The sequence below is a fragment of the Theropithecus gelada genome, chromosome 1, assembly GCF_003255815.1.
Source record: "Theropithecus gelada isolate Dixy chromosome 1, Tgel_1.0, whole genome shotgun sequence".
In the NCBI taxonomy this organism is placed as follows: domain Eukaryota; kingdom Metazoa; phylum Chordata; class Mammalia; order Primates; family Cercopithecidae; genus Theropithecus; species Theropithecus gelada.
In genome coordinates, this window is record NC_037668.1 from 178,502,300 (window position 1) to 178,516,522 (window position 14,223).

Genomic DNA, 14,223 nt, shown 5'->3' on the forward strand with positions numbered 1-14,223 from the left:
GAAAGAGGGGAGAAAGCAAAGATTTTTACTTAATGCACACACATATAGACATGCAAAACAAATATATTCATAACAAAATGAGGAAGAAACACCCATAACAATGAGAGTCCTTGTTTTTGTAACTGGTCATGTGATTGTTACTGATATTTATAATTACTCTCTTCCACTAGCCATCTTGTATTCTGTTTGTTCTCAGAAGCATTCAGCTGGTTGTGATTCTTTACACGTATTTTTTAGTTATCTTTTCATTATCAATTTGTAACATAGTTCTTCTCTAGCCAGAGAAAACATTGAATTATTTGTTAACATTTGAAATTTGTTGAGTCTTGATTTATAGTCTAATGGATATTTGGTTTTAGAAAACATTCCATAGGTACTTGAAAAGAATGTGTTCTGTCACTGTTGGGCATGGTATTTTTACATAACTTTATTAGCTAAAGTTTGTTAATTATATTGTTCAGACCTTCTGCATACTTATTTTTGTCTGTTCTATTAGTAATCAAAGAGGTATTACAGAACAGAGATCTCTCATTTTAATTAGAAGTTTGTGCATTTTTCCTTTCTGTATTTTCACATTTCATCATTCTGTTAGTTTTTGGTTTTTATGCATTGAAACTATATTATTAAGTACATAGGAATTTAAAATTGTTATTACTTTAGGTAAGAATGTTTCTCTTTATCTGTTATTAGAAAGAATGCTCTTCATAAAGTCTACTTTATCTTGTGTACTGTCGCTACATTAGAAATTTTGCTTTTATTAGTTTTATATGGCATATTTTTCCATTCTCTTACTTTCAATCTTTATGTGTCCTTACAGTTAAAGTAATTTTTCCTCTAAGCAGCATATAGTTAGGTTTAATTTATCCAATATTAGCCGAATCTTTTTTTTTTAATTAGCATTCAATGTAATCACTGATGTATTTGGGTTTGCAACTACATTTTACTCTTTTTTATTTGACTAAACTGTTTTCATTTCTCTTTTCTCTTACTATTTTGTTTTTCTCAATTCATGAAGTTTTTATTATTCTGCTTTTCTCTTCAAATTGTCTGTTAGCTATATATTTATTTTACCACTTTTTGATTGATTATTATCCTACAGATATTAAGACACTGTAACATTAAATCTTAAATCACTCAACTTCCTGTCTTTTCTGTGCTCACTCTATTCATCATGTCTATCTGTTCAACTATCGGAATTTCTGAGTTAGCACAAATTTCCTGTCAATACTTAGAACGAATAAGCTTCTATCAAGTGATTACAGTTTTTCCTTGTGCATTCAGTATCATATTTGAGTATTTTTTCATTGCTAAAAATGCAATAAATTCAAATTGATATGTAAGAAGTATTTTAAAATGATGTTTGTATAATAAATTCTAACTTTCTCATTGTTAATAGCTTAATATTAATTACTTTTATTATATAGACTAAAAAATAAAATAGAACACTGGACTACTCAAAAGTCATTACATGCTTATCAAAAAACGTGTGAGTGCTGTCATATGATTAATCCCACACACATAACATTGTCATGCTTAAGTGAACCTTCCCATCTTAAGTAAATGATTTCCTTCAATAAAACAATAAAAACATCTAATTTTAACGTGTTTAATTTTTTCAGTTTGCTCGATTTCAATCAAAATCCAATTGATTTTATTTGTTTTCACATAAGTACCCATGTTTATTAATTTTCTAGTGACTCTTTTTAACACATTTACCAAGGTTATTCCAGTTCAACCTATTATCAGCAAAGCACAAGAGTGATCTTTTCAATGAAGTAAGTCATGTCCCTTCATTTGCCTGCTTTAAGCACTTCAAACATTTCCTACTGACTTTAATGTATCATGCTTTTGGTACAAAGTTATTCACCATGTCTTCAGATACTTTTCACATTGCTGTTTTCTTAGATGGCTCCTCTCTTCCTTCTAGACTCTGCTATCTTACCTTTCTCCTGCCTAACAAATGTAGTTATTTTCTATTCTGTCACTTTCTATTCCACAATCCTAAATTGTTATTCACAGCATTTTACAAAATTTACAAATGTATTGATTTCTAGTTTGCATATTTGATGTGTATCATGCACAGTATTATGAATGCAGGTATTGAATTGTTTTGTTCATACATATATGTATGTATGTATACAACCTAGCATAGCACCAGACACATCGACATAAGCAAATTATTTTTGAGCTCTTTGGAAAAGTGAAGGCTGGAGATTATACGTTTAGAGCCATCGCTGTGATACCTAAAATATTGGGATCAGATGAGCTAGTTTAAAAGACGGTATGACATGAAGTAAATACAGAGAGCTGAGACTCACTGTGACCTTATTCTTCAATTAGGGTAGGTAAGAGTTAATACGGCTAAAATTGCATGTATATTTTCTCAAAAATAGTTCATTCTATTTTTATCCTTATAAGTAAATATATAGAAACTGTTATTTGGAAAAACTGAACCATCTACAAAGAATTTGTTGACCATCTTTCAAATGATTGTTTAATTAACTAATGGCCATTATTTTTATTACAATATTTATTTAGTATACCACCTGATGCAATAATGCAGTATTTGCTAACTATGTGAGTTAGAATAAAGTTCAGTTATTAAGTAACCGATTAAAAGACCTTAATAATATAGCACTTTTTTGTGCTATAGCACTAATGGCAAAGTCACTAGTCACCCTCTTTTTACCTTTCTGCCTCACTGTCCTCAAGGTCTTCTATGATTTAGGTTGGATACCAGGACTCCAGGGTTACTAAAAGAAAAGGGGGAGAAAAGAAAGTAAAAATACTCATGTTCCAGATAAAGTTTTAAGGAGCTTTACTTGAATCCTTACCCAGTAACATTTTACATCTCATTGTTGACTCCTGATTACAACAAATACTGAAAAATGTAATTCTTTAGCTAGGAGTTTGCCACATAAATAAATAAATAAAACAGAAACTCAGGTTCTAGTAAAAAGATGAGTAGAAGGGTAAACTAGACATATGACAGAAAAGTAACAGTATCATGTGTGTAACACCTAATGATTTTGAATGATGTCACTTTATAAGTACTTATATATATAACTCCATACCTCTGTCAAATAGAAATATTTTCTCGATGGTGAGAGCTAAAAATATGCTGCTTATTAAACAAAATCCAGTAACTATTTTATTTTAAGATTTTGTTACCATTAACTTAGTATTATTTTCAAGTTAGATGTGAATTATAATTGCATTTATAATCTTATATTTGTCGATTATTATATATTTAAAACTGTTTTTTCCCAACGTATTAAATTTATTTTACTCTTACTTTGACCTCATGGGCTTCTGTCTAATGGTGGTGGGGAAGAAATTTACACTTCAAATAATTTCATCATTTAGCAATTTTTAAGAATCCAACAGTTGAAGCTGTTTTAGCAGATCACTGTAATAGGCTCAGGAAAGTGCGTGCATAGAGTAGTTTTTCTGGCATACTGTGTACCAAGTAGTACATTTATTTAACTTCTCAGCAGTTCATTGGCATTTTGGTGAAAAGAGGTGAGGGAGGCTATTTAATTAACCTCAAATATTTCATTGGCATAAGAAACTGGATCATCTGCCAGAATCATTAGCAATTTATAAGCTGAGTTCAGCAGCAAATGGTCATAAATTCAATCACATGTAACCTTTCCAGTAAATGACACCAGTCAATTGAAATTTATTATGGGGGAAATCACAGACTTTGACATTCACACTAAATACCTAGAGCATTAAGATTCCACTTGCCAGAACCCTAGATATCACTTTGTAGATTATGTTCAGAATTTTAAAATGCAGAAATGATGAATAAGAACTGAGCAGTTCCTTTGAGCATTATCAAGAAATATGAGAGGTTCAATATTTGATAATACTTCATTTTCTTCAATACGACAAACTTATACTGTGGAACCTAGAATGGTAACTGTGATTACTGAACGGTAAGTGTCATAAAACATTGGTGAGTACATTTTGGTATAGTGTAGAGTCTGGTGAGGGAGCTTGTTTGGCAAGTTTCCATTAGGTACTCATGATGAATAACCTGAAACAGCAATCAAATTTCATTTTCTGCATCTTTAGTGGTAATGTGAGGTTATACTTAAATAGAGTAGAGTGTAATTGATTTTAGAAACTTGATTAAATTATCAATAGCCTGGTATAAATATAGCCTGAATGATTTTAAATTAAGAATACGTTTGTTTTATAGTCTTGGGAATGTTGGAAAAGTGAAGAAGGAGAATAACCAGAGGATTACATCTAAAAGATATTAAGAACATTCAGTATCAGTTATTTGATGCACACACTAATATGATCATTCTGATTTGTTAAATTCAATACACTGCCAAACTGCTTCATCAAGTTTAACTTTTCCAGTAAATGACAGAAGCTAATCATTATTTACTAGGTGAGAACAAAGTGCTTTGACAATCACGATTAAGTGTGTTTTCCAAACATGAGATTTCACTTAGTAGATAGGGCAATCAGTTTTTGTGACACAGTTAGTGAATAAACACTAACAGAATTTTAGGATGACTTTCATGTGCATCATATGGCAAAAATTTAAGGTTGTTTTGGAAGTAAATCTTGCATCATTACATAACATCTGACATTCCAGTGAAAGAGCACAAAAATTGTATATAAATATTGGTCATTATAGAATTTATTCAAACTGATGTTTTAGAGGAACAGTTCAGAGTAAAATTTCATTAGTAATAAAACCAGACAGCCTTATAGCTAAGTTAGATGCACATTTTCAATTAAAAAGACATAATTAATATACAGAAAAATCATTTTAGCTATGAGTTGTATATCTGTACCCATTTTACTTTTTCTTGCTGAAGTTAAAACATGTTTCCAATAGAATAAATATTTGGAAATTTACTTTTTTACTGAAAGGAATTTTGACAGTAAGGATATTTTTATTTAAGTATATTTCATCTTTAAAATATGAAAAAGTAACACTGTCATAAAAACTGCATGAACACATATTTTGGAAATTGACATTATATGCTGACTTTGTTCCACACGAGAAGACAGTAATTCAGTGATTGGTTCCCAGGGTTAACCCAAAGCAATTTATACCATGAAACATGTTACACACCCAAGCGCCCAAACTTAGTGACATAAAACGATGTTCTTTTTATTTTCTTATAATTTTTTTGGTCAGTCAAATTTTGTGTGTGTGTGTCTTGTCCAACACATTTGATCTATACTGGGCTCTTTTATGCATCTATAGACTCAGCTGGCAGTTTGACCGGCAGATCTAGTTTAAGGTGATATTCTATAATTGCCATACTCATATCTGACACATGTCACCACTGGCTATCAGATGGGTTCATCACTTCTTCTCCATAATGGCACTTCATCTTGCAAAATGCTAGTTTATACTCATTTATATGGATATAAGGTTCAAAGTCCAACAAGAGAGTAAACCCCAGTATGCAAACACTTTGCAAGTATCTGTCTGCGTTATCTTCGATAAAGTTCCATTGGCCAAGCAAGTCACATTGAAGAGCATAACAAGCAGGTAGGGAAAGATTTTGGTTTTTAAAGATGTTCTCTACCTAACAATTCATTCTTTATTATTTGCCTTTAAGATACATAGACACTAAGGAAAAACATTGACAATCTTCTATTTTTTTCTTCATACTCACATAAAAAAGAAAAACAATATACTGAAAATTCAGTTTTTGATCACTTTTTCAGAGTTAAATATTTAGCAATCAAACAATTTATTAGAAGCTTGTCTCAGGTAAAAATAGGATATTTAGTGTAAATATGATTCTCTTTACAGTCCTTGATACATCTTTTCACCATTTTCAACTGAAATATATATGTAAACATAGGGGGTAGGGACCACAACCAACTGCAGAGAATCTTCATTTAATCATAAGATTGAGTTAAATAAAAAAAAAAAAAATCGAATTTTGTGAGCAACACATAATATATATTCAGGATTAGAATAAAACTAGCTGCATGAAAAAAAGTTTAGAAGAACCTCTATTCATCCACCAATGTCTTCTCCTTGTGCACAAACCAGGGTTTATGCAATCCTGGAAACTAAATGGCATACCCTTGCCTGAGTGCTACTATTCCTGAGCGCTACTAGGCCAAGGATTTGGCCTAGGTCCTGCCGCTCGCGGCACAGAAAGCCAATCAATGAGACAAAGAGTACTGGCAAGGAAGAAGGCTTTAATTGGGTGCTGAAGTCAAGGAGAAAGGGAGATAAAATCTCAAATCTGTTGCTTCATTAGTCTAAAATTAGGGGTTTGTACAGCAGGAGAAAAATCTAAGTATGTGTGAGAAAACAGGAATTAGAGAAGGATAAGGAAGAGGAGTTGATCGACAGGCACAGGTGATCAGTTAGGCAATCATGAGGGGTGAGGGATCCAGCATCTCATTGACCAGATGTGGCGATCTGGTGAGTTTCAGTTCCTTAATACTGTCTGGGAAGCCTGATAGTTGGTTCCTGGGAAAGCAACTTGGATAAGACAAATGTAAGTCTCTCAAGTTTTAAGACTGTGAAGGTCAATTTTTTTGTTTATTCAAAATAAACCATAAACATGAGTTCTATGCGGCAATGGGGCTGGCTTCACTATCTTTGAGGTCATAAAGTAACCTTTTATTTGCCTTCTCCTCAGCTTTACCTCTTGTTTTGACAATTGTTTAAGAAATGCAAACCTCAGGGAAAATAAGGAAAAAAGGAAGTAAGATGAGTGAGAATGAAAAAGCATTCCACATTGCCAGAGAAGAAAGAAAACTCAGCCTGCAATAGATTTATTTATATAAATACATTTTCATTTATCTAGATGATAATTTTTGTCCAGATTTCTTATTGGTACAGAACATCTTCTAGAGATGTCCTTTATAAAACTTTGACTTAAACAATTAAATAGTCATAACAGCTATTGGGCTAAAAAATGTTGCTTGGCCATCACCCAAATAAAAATAGGGGCAATGAATTCTTTCTTACAGTAAACGCCAGGGCTGGGCAGTTACCAACTCATTTGAGATCGAGTCAACTGTCAACAACTTGGCTTATGATGAAGAAATCATCACAAACTAATCCATCAAGTACACTATACAAATGTCTTCCAGATGAATCTCTCTAACACGCAACTATGACAGCTTGATGGCCTTTAGTGGTATTTAATTGCCAAGCTCCTAAAACTGATTTCCAATGTTCTCCATGATCTGGCTATGTCCATCCTCTCCACCCTGAGATTTTACTAAGCCATCCATCAAACTTCACTTTCCAAGAATGTCTGTTGATGATTCTTGCCTCTCTGTGTTTCTTGCCTCTATTCTTTTGTTCATATTTCTCTCCATCTTTAAATTACCTGGTGCCTTCCTACATTCTCTCTCTCTCTTTTCACTTCTTTAAATTCAAATTTAATTTTATTGAATTCAATTCACTTCACACAACTCAGTATGTCACTTCTTTACCAGGGGATTGTCCTTGAACTCTGTGATCTGGGTTAGGAATGTCTTCTCTTGACTGTCATAATAACTTTTATCTGTCACTATTCTAGATTGTTCTTACCACAGTGTTTGATAATTGTCTGTTATGCAGTATTTCCAACATATCCCTCCCTATCTCTGCCTCCACTGGAATGGAAACTTTCTAATGTTAAGACTCAGTCAATGTATCTTTATATCTCCAGAAATAATGCTATGATGAATGCATAGGAAACAATGTATAAACCTTAAGCAAATGAGTAGAGAAGAGCTGTGACTAAGAGTAAAAGGAGATGGACAAGCTGGAGAGTGTGTAAATAGCCAAAGTCTGTGGAAAGCAATTTGAAAATATGTATTATGAATATTTAAATATTTATACTTTTTGAGTCAGTAATTCTACTTCCAAGATTCTAAGTAGTCAAGAAATACGAATAGATGGTATACAAATATGCATATAAAACCTATAACATAGCTATTTTAAAATGCAAACCACTTTTGATAACCCAAATGTCCACTAACAGAAAAACTCTAACTCAATCTTGGTATGTACATGTGATTAAGCATGGAAATTATATTTTTAAAAGAATATTTAAGGATGAGAAAATGCTCTTAACACAATAGCAATTCCATTTATGCATTTTTAATTCCTTTATTATATTTCCAAAAGTGTGGCCTATATAATGTTGATTTATTATCTTTATTACTCTGAATGTTAACTTCATCAGCATAAGTTTGAACATTGTTCTCTTTTCATTGATTTTTTTCTATTATATGGTGATTCATGTCAATCTTTAAAATCAGGCATTTCTTTAACTCAGGAAAGCTTATGTCTGTTTTATATTTGATTATGACTTTTCTTACATTTGTTCTAATATTATTTTTAGAAATATGAACTTACATTGGAATTTTCTCTTATAAAAATAGCCATTATCTTATTTGGATATTTTCTGTTCATTGACTATTTTTCTCTGACTTCTGGATTCAATTAACACATTAGAATTGAAATCAAGATTCAGATTTTGTTACAGAGTCACTTCTGTACATTGTTATTTCTGTTAAAAACCACATGTACAATTGCATTTTAGTTTCCTTTTATATTTTTTACTTCATTCAGTTTTCTTATCCCCTTCCACATTTATGGATACCTTTCTATTTCAGTCATTATAATGTAATTTTGTTCATGTGTTTAATAGAGCCCATATTTTATTGAATTTTACTGAAAAAAAAGTGCTTTCCAAAATTTATCTTGTATTTTATAAATAGAGTTTTCCAATAAATCTGGAGTAGACTTTTCCTATTGCTTACTGTAATGAAGCTTTTAACAAGTCTTATTTTCTCCCGGTCTTGGACAAAAATAGATAATATGCTGCACACATACAAATAAAATGTTGTTGCATCTTTCTTGTTGACATCTCACTGTCTACCTGGTTGAGCAAAATCTTGACAAAATTTTCTTCCTCTTAGATTTTAAATATTAGGTTTAGTTGACTTTCAAACCATAAGTACAATTTTTAGTATTAGTAGCTGTTGTTTAGCTAGTGTTACCCCTATTGGATTGAGAAAAAATGTTCTTCTTTTACAGGTTGCTGTGCCTCCTATGCAGGTAATTTAATCTAGATTATTATAAGCTGTTTATAATGCTTCTCACTCAGCAACATTAACTCTCAGAGTATCCTGATCCTATATCCTTTCTTACAAACCCATTCATATTGCATACTTTACATCATGGAATATACGGTACTATAACTAGTACATTTTGACCCCAAATATATGTGTCAGTAACATAAAAGTAAGAGTGCAATGGCAATGGCCACTTTATATACCATGCGTTGTGAATTGTAGGGATGGATTCTCAATCTCTGTCCTTCTACAGATGCACATTTGCTTATCCCCTAAAACTATGGTATGCATGCCCCTTTTTTTCCCACAATAATTTATTTATTGAGTGCCTCCTCTTGCCTCCCTTGCGGTCTCTAGGTCACTTTTTTCCGCTTGTAGATTTTGTGCACAAGCCCCAGAAAGATGCTGGGGGCAGGGTCGCTGCATACTGTTCAGTGAGTCCTATAATGTGACTGTAAGTGTCTTCCTTATATTGCAAGAAAACAGCTGGCAGATCCAGCTCCTCATATAGTGCCTTCACCCGGGCCATCTTCTCGGCTTCCTTCTGCCTGAATTTTCCTTCAGGATCTGGTATTGTTCCGGAATGGCCTGTTGCAGACACTGAACCACCAGCCAACCACATTTTTGGTACTAGATGTCACTGTCAACTTCACCCGTCACACTGGGGTCCCCAAAGAGGTCAAGGTAATCATCCTGAACCTGAAAGAACTCTTCCATCCCCAGCAGGATCTTCTTGGCATTGCTGTGCTCCTTCTTGCCATCAATTCCTGCCATGTACATGGCTGCAGCTACAGGAAGGTAGAAGGAGTAGAAGGCTGTCTTGTACTTGACAATAGATTTGTGTCTCTTTTCAGTGAATCTGCCAAGATCCACATTGGCCTGGGGAGCTGGGATGAGGTCCAGGGTCTGCCTAATCTCAGTCTGATAGGAACTCTGCAGGAAGAGCTCTGTCAGGTTCAGGTAATAGGGCTGCTCCTGGAAATAGATCTTCAGCAGGTGGTAGATACGTGCTTCCAGAAGGATAGCATCATTGACGGCATCTAAATCCATGTCCAGCTTCTGACAGCAGATCTGTCCCTGGCAGGTGAAGGATGAATCCATGATGTCATCTGCCACCAGGAAGAAAGCTTGCAGCAGTTCCACACACCAGCCCACAGTCAGGGCCCGTTGGAGACTATCAGCATCCTGTTTCCTTGGCTCCATCAGTTCCCCCAAATGCTACTAGCACCGTCAAACCTGGGGGATACTTGCCTCCAATGCATTGCACTCCAGGACCTCCTTGAGCTGGGCAATAGCATCTTCTGTCTCTGGGTGCCCCATCTTTCCTCAGTCAGCACCCTAACAATCTGGGAGAAGTACCGAACAAAATCCTGCTTTTCTTGGGCATAAATATCTGATTTCTGGTGTCCATTCATTCTGAGGGAAGAGCAAAGGTCTCTGTTCCTGGATGCGGGTCTGCAAGACCCTTTAAAAGATTTCCAGGATGTTTCATAGTACAGAATCCTGTACAATGAAGTTGTTAATGGGACATGAGAAGACCTGTGATGTGGGAGGGTTGGCGGTGGGAGATGAGGGTCAGCATTTATAAAGAATCGCTATGGACCCTATGCATTGTCATGGTGGTTGAAGAATACAAGAACATAATTAACTTTTAATGGGAACGCTTTCCCAATACTGAATCATGCGACTGTAACTTTCCTAAATTTATACCTCGTAGTTAAACATCTCTGTATTTACATAACTATTTTCTTAAATAGATTATGGAGACTTAACCAGGCAACCTAATTTTTCAAATATTCAAAATGGAAGTCAGAATATTTCTTTAAATAATTATCATTCCTAAATGTATTTTTACAATATTAGAAACTTTGATCAATTAAAATGTAGTATGTATTAAAGCAGTGAAGGAAAAATGCCCCTCGTAGTCACCTCTAAAGCTTTCTACATATAATTAACTGTGTAACTCGGTGTCCAAAAGCAAAGTATATTAGCCAGAATATTGAGCATTTCATGATTGAAATTCTGAACAATGCCTAGATAGAGCAGAAAATAGTGACTACAAACTCAGTCCTTGCTCTGAATGCCCTTGTTTTAAAGATTTAAGTCCCTAAAATGATACAAATTTCATTTTGGATATTTAATTTCTTTTTTTCTTAAGTAATAAAATATACGTAAGGAATGTGGCAGAGGTGATGATGAATGACTTAAAATAGATAACTCTCTGGAGAATAAGGATGGTTTATAATATTAATGTTATGAGCAGTGAAGACAGAAAAAAGGTGAGAAACTTAGTCTTGTGACTTCCTATGATATTTATTGATATAAATGCCATAGCTGTTCTTGGAGCTTCAAAATGATTTTGATGATTGGTTGCCAATCATAGATTAAGAACTATATTTCATACTGACGGTTACTCAGTTGAGCTGTATACACAACTTTCAAATTTAGATTCCTTTGCTACAGCCAGTAACAGAATATCTAGGCTTAAAGTATAGATATATCTTGTTTTATCCCAAATGACAAGGTACTTTTCTCCCTTTAGTGGCTGTAACCTCAGTGCCTAGAACAATCCACAACAATTATGAAAAGTAATTGTTGAATAAATGAGCAAAATTTAGGAACAATGTTTTTATGTATCGCATCTTTCATTTATTAGAATGCCCAAACATGCAGTAACCACCTCAATTATTATATACGATTGCTGCACATCATGCTATTTTCTTCGTAAATCCTATTTTTAAATGGTACTTCTTGAAGTTCTTTATTGACTTACTACTTCTCTTTTTCTAAAGTTAGATATCCTCCCATATTTTTCTACTTTATAGGGACAGAGCATTAGTTACTCACCAACTAATTGATCATTCAATCACTTTGAAAATTTCATTTCATAAGCATTAGCAAGAATCATGGCTGCAGATTACGGTTATAAAATCTGTGGCCAAAAGTTATGTTAAATGGTATTGCATGTTTACGAAATAACGTGAAGGTGGTCTTTGCCCAGGGCAGATAGCAGCACCCAAGCATCTGCCATTCACCAGCCACCACTGCTGGAATAGTTCCTTAGGGTAGATGTATGCACAAACAACAGTAGCAGATAAAGGAAAACTGAATAATATGCACACACACCTACACATACATGTATGGAAAACAGGAGTGGGAAAGTAGAGTATAAACTTTTCAGTTTTTAGTCAAGAAGTCAAATTTTTGGTGAATCATAATAATATTAAAACATAAAATTGCATGCGTTAATACTGCTGTGTATATTTTTGAATGGTGTTTTAGATCTGTGTCTCACAAAACTCTGTATGATAGTTATCTCAATCTTCAGATAAGGAAATTAAGAAATAGAGAGGAAAAGTGATTTTTTTAAGATTACAAGGCTAGAGAGAAGAAGATTCAGGACAGGAAACCAGGTATTCAGTTTTTCATGAGCTTTTATCCACTGATGCTTCTGTTTGCCAAAAGTGTCAGACACATATGTATGAATTTAAAAATGCATTTTATTTCAGAGTTTAATATAAGTAATTTTGAAATACATGTAATAGTTATATGTGATTCTTGTTTATTCCACAATTATAAGAAATGGGAATACATAATGAACTGATTCACTTTTTTTTTAAGCTGATGTGCAAAATATAAGTATTAGAATGAATCTCTCACAAGAAGTTTCTTTCTTCTTTTCTGAGACAGGGTCTCACTCTGTCATTCAGGCTGGAATGCAGTGGTGTGATCATAGCTCACTCAGCCTCAAACTCCTGGGCTGAAGCAATTCTCCCACCTTAGCCTCCCAAGTAACTAGGACCACAGATATGTGCCACCATGCCTGGCTGATTAAAAAAAAAAAAATTAGAGATGGGGTCTTGCTATGTTGCCCAGGCTGATATCAAATTCCTGGCCTCAAGCAGCCTCCCAAAGTAATGGGTTTGCAGGCATGCACAAACACACCCACCCTGGAGGCTTCTTAAAGAAAGATTATTCATAGTCCAGAATGACAGTTGCATTCCAATTTTAGGTAATCTGTGTCAAGTTAATTTAGGTTATTTAAAATTTCTCTGATTGAGAAGTAATTTTTACTAGAAGCTTTTAAAGTAGACTGCAAAGAACACTATTCCTCAAAATAGAGGAACAGTTTATATTATTTGTTCATTTTCTTTCTTACTGGCATGAATATTTGAAATCAATTTGTAACAAGCAACAAGCAATATGTCTGAGTTTTCTTTATTTGCTGCTTCCTATCTAGACACTTCATAGCCCCATGCAAAGAAAACATACATTCAGTTAAACTACATACAGCATGCATCAATAAATCCATGCTGAAATTATCTTAGAGATGAGACCATATGATATCTTCACAGAAAATATAAAATAAATTATTGTTTCAATCTCGGGTTTGAAATACAAGGACTGACTGCCAGACTTTTTTGGAATTTTATTTATTTTTATTTTATAAATTTATTATTATTATACTTTAACTTCTAGGGTACATGTGCACAACGTGCAGGTTTGTTACATATGTATACATATGCCATGTTGGTGTGCTGCACCCATTAACTTGTCATTTACATTAGGTATATCTCCTAATGCTATCCCTCCCTTCTCCCCACCCCACAACAGGCCCCGGTGTGTGATGTTCCCCTACCTGTGTCCAAGTGTTTTCATTGTTCAATTCCCACCTATGAGTGAGAACATGAGGTGTTTTGTTTCTTGTCCTTGTGATAATTAGCTGAGAATGATGGTTTCCAGCTTTATCCCTATCCCTACAAAGGACATGAACTCATCGTTTCTTATGGCTGCATAGTATTCCATGGTGTATATGTGCCACATTTTCTTAATCCAGTCTATCATTGATGGACATTTGGGTTGGTTCCAAGTTTTTGCTATTGTGAATAGTGCCGCAATAAACATACAAGTGCATGTGTCTTTATAGCAGGATGATTTATAATCCTTTGGGTATATCCCCAGTAATGGAATGGCTGGGTCAAATGGTATTTCTAGTTCTAGATCCTTGAGGAATCGCCACACTCTTTTCCACAATGGTTGAACTGGTTTACAGTCCCACCAACAGTGTAAAAGTGTTCGTATTTCTCCACATCCTCTCCAGCACTTGTTGTTTCCTGACTTTTTAATAATCACCATTCTAACTGG

General features: G+C 34.0%; 1 pseudogene; it reads right to left on the reverse strand.

The window, feature by feature from the left end:
* Positions 1-9,431: 9,431 nt before the first annotated feature.
* On the reverse strand, positions 9,432-10,529 carry LOC112632555 (annotated as a pseudogene).
* Between the last annotated feature and the right edge of the window lie 3,694 nt (positions 10,530-14,223).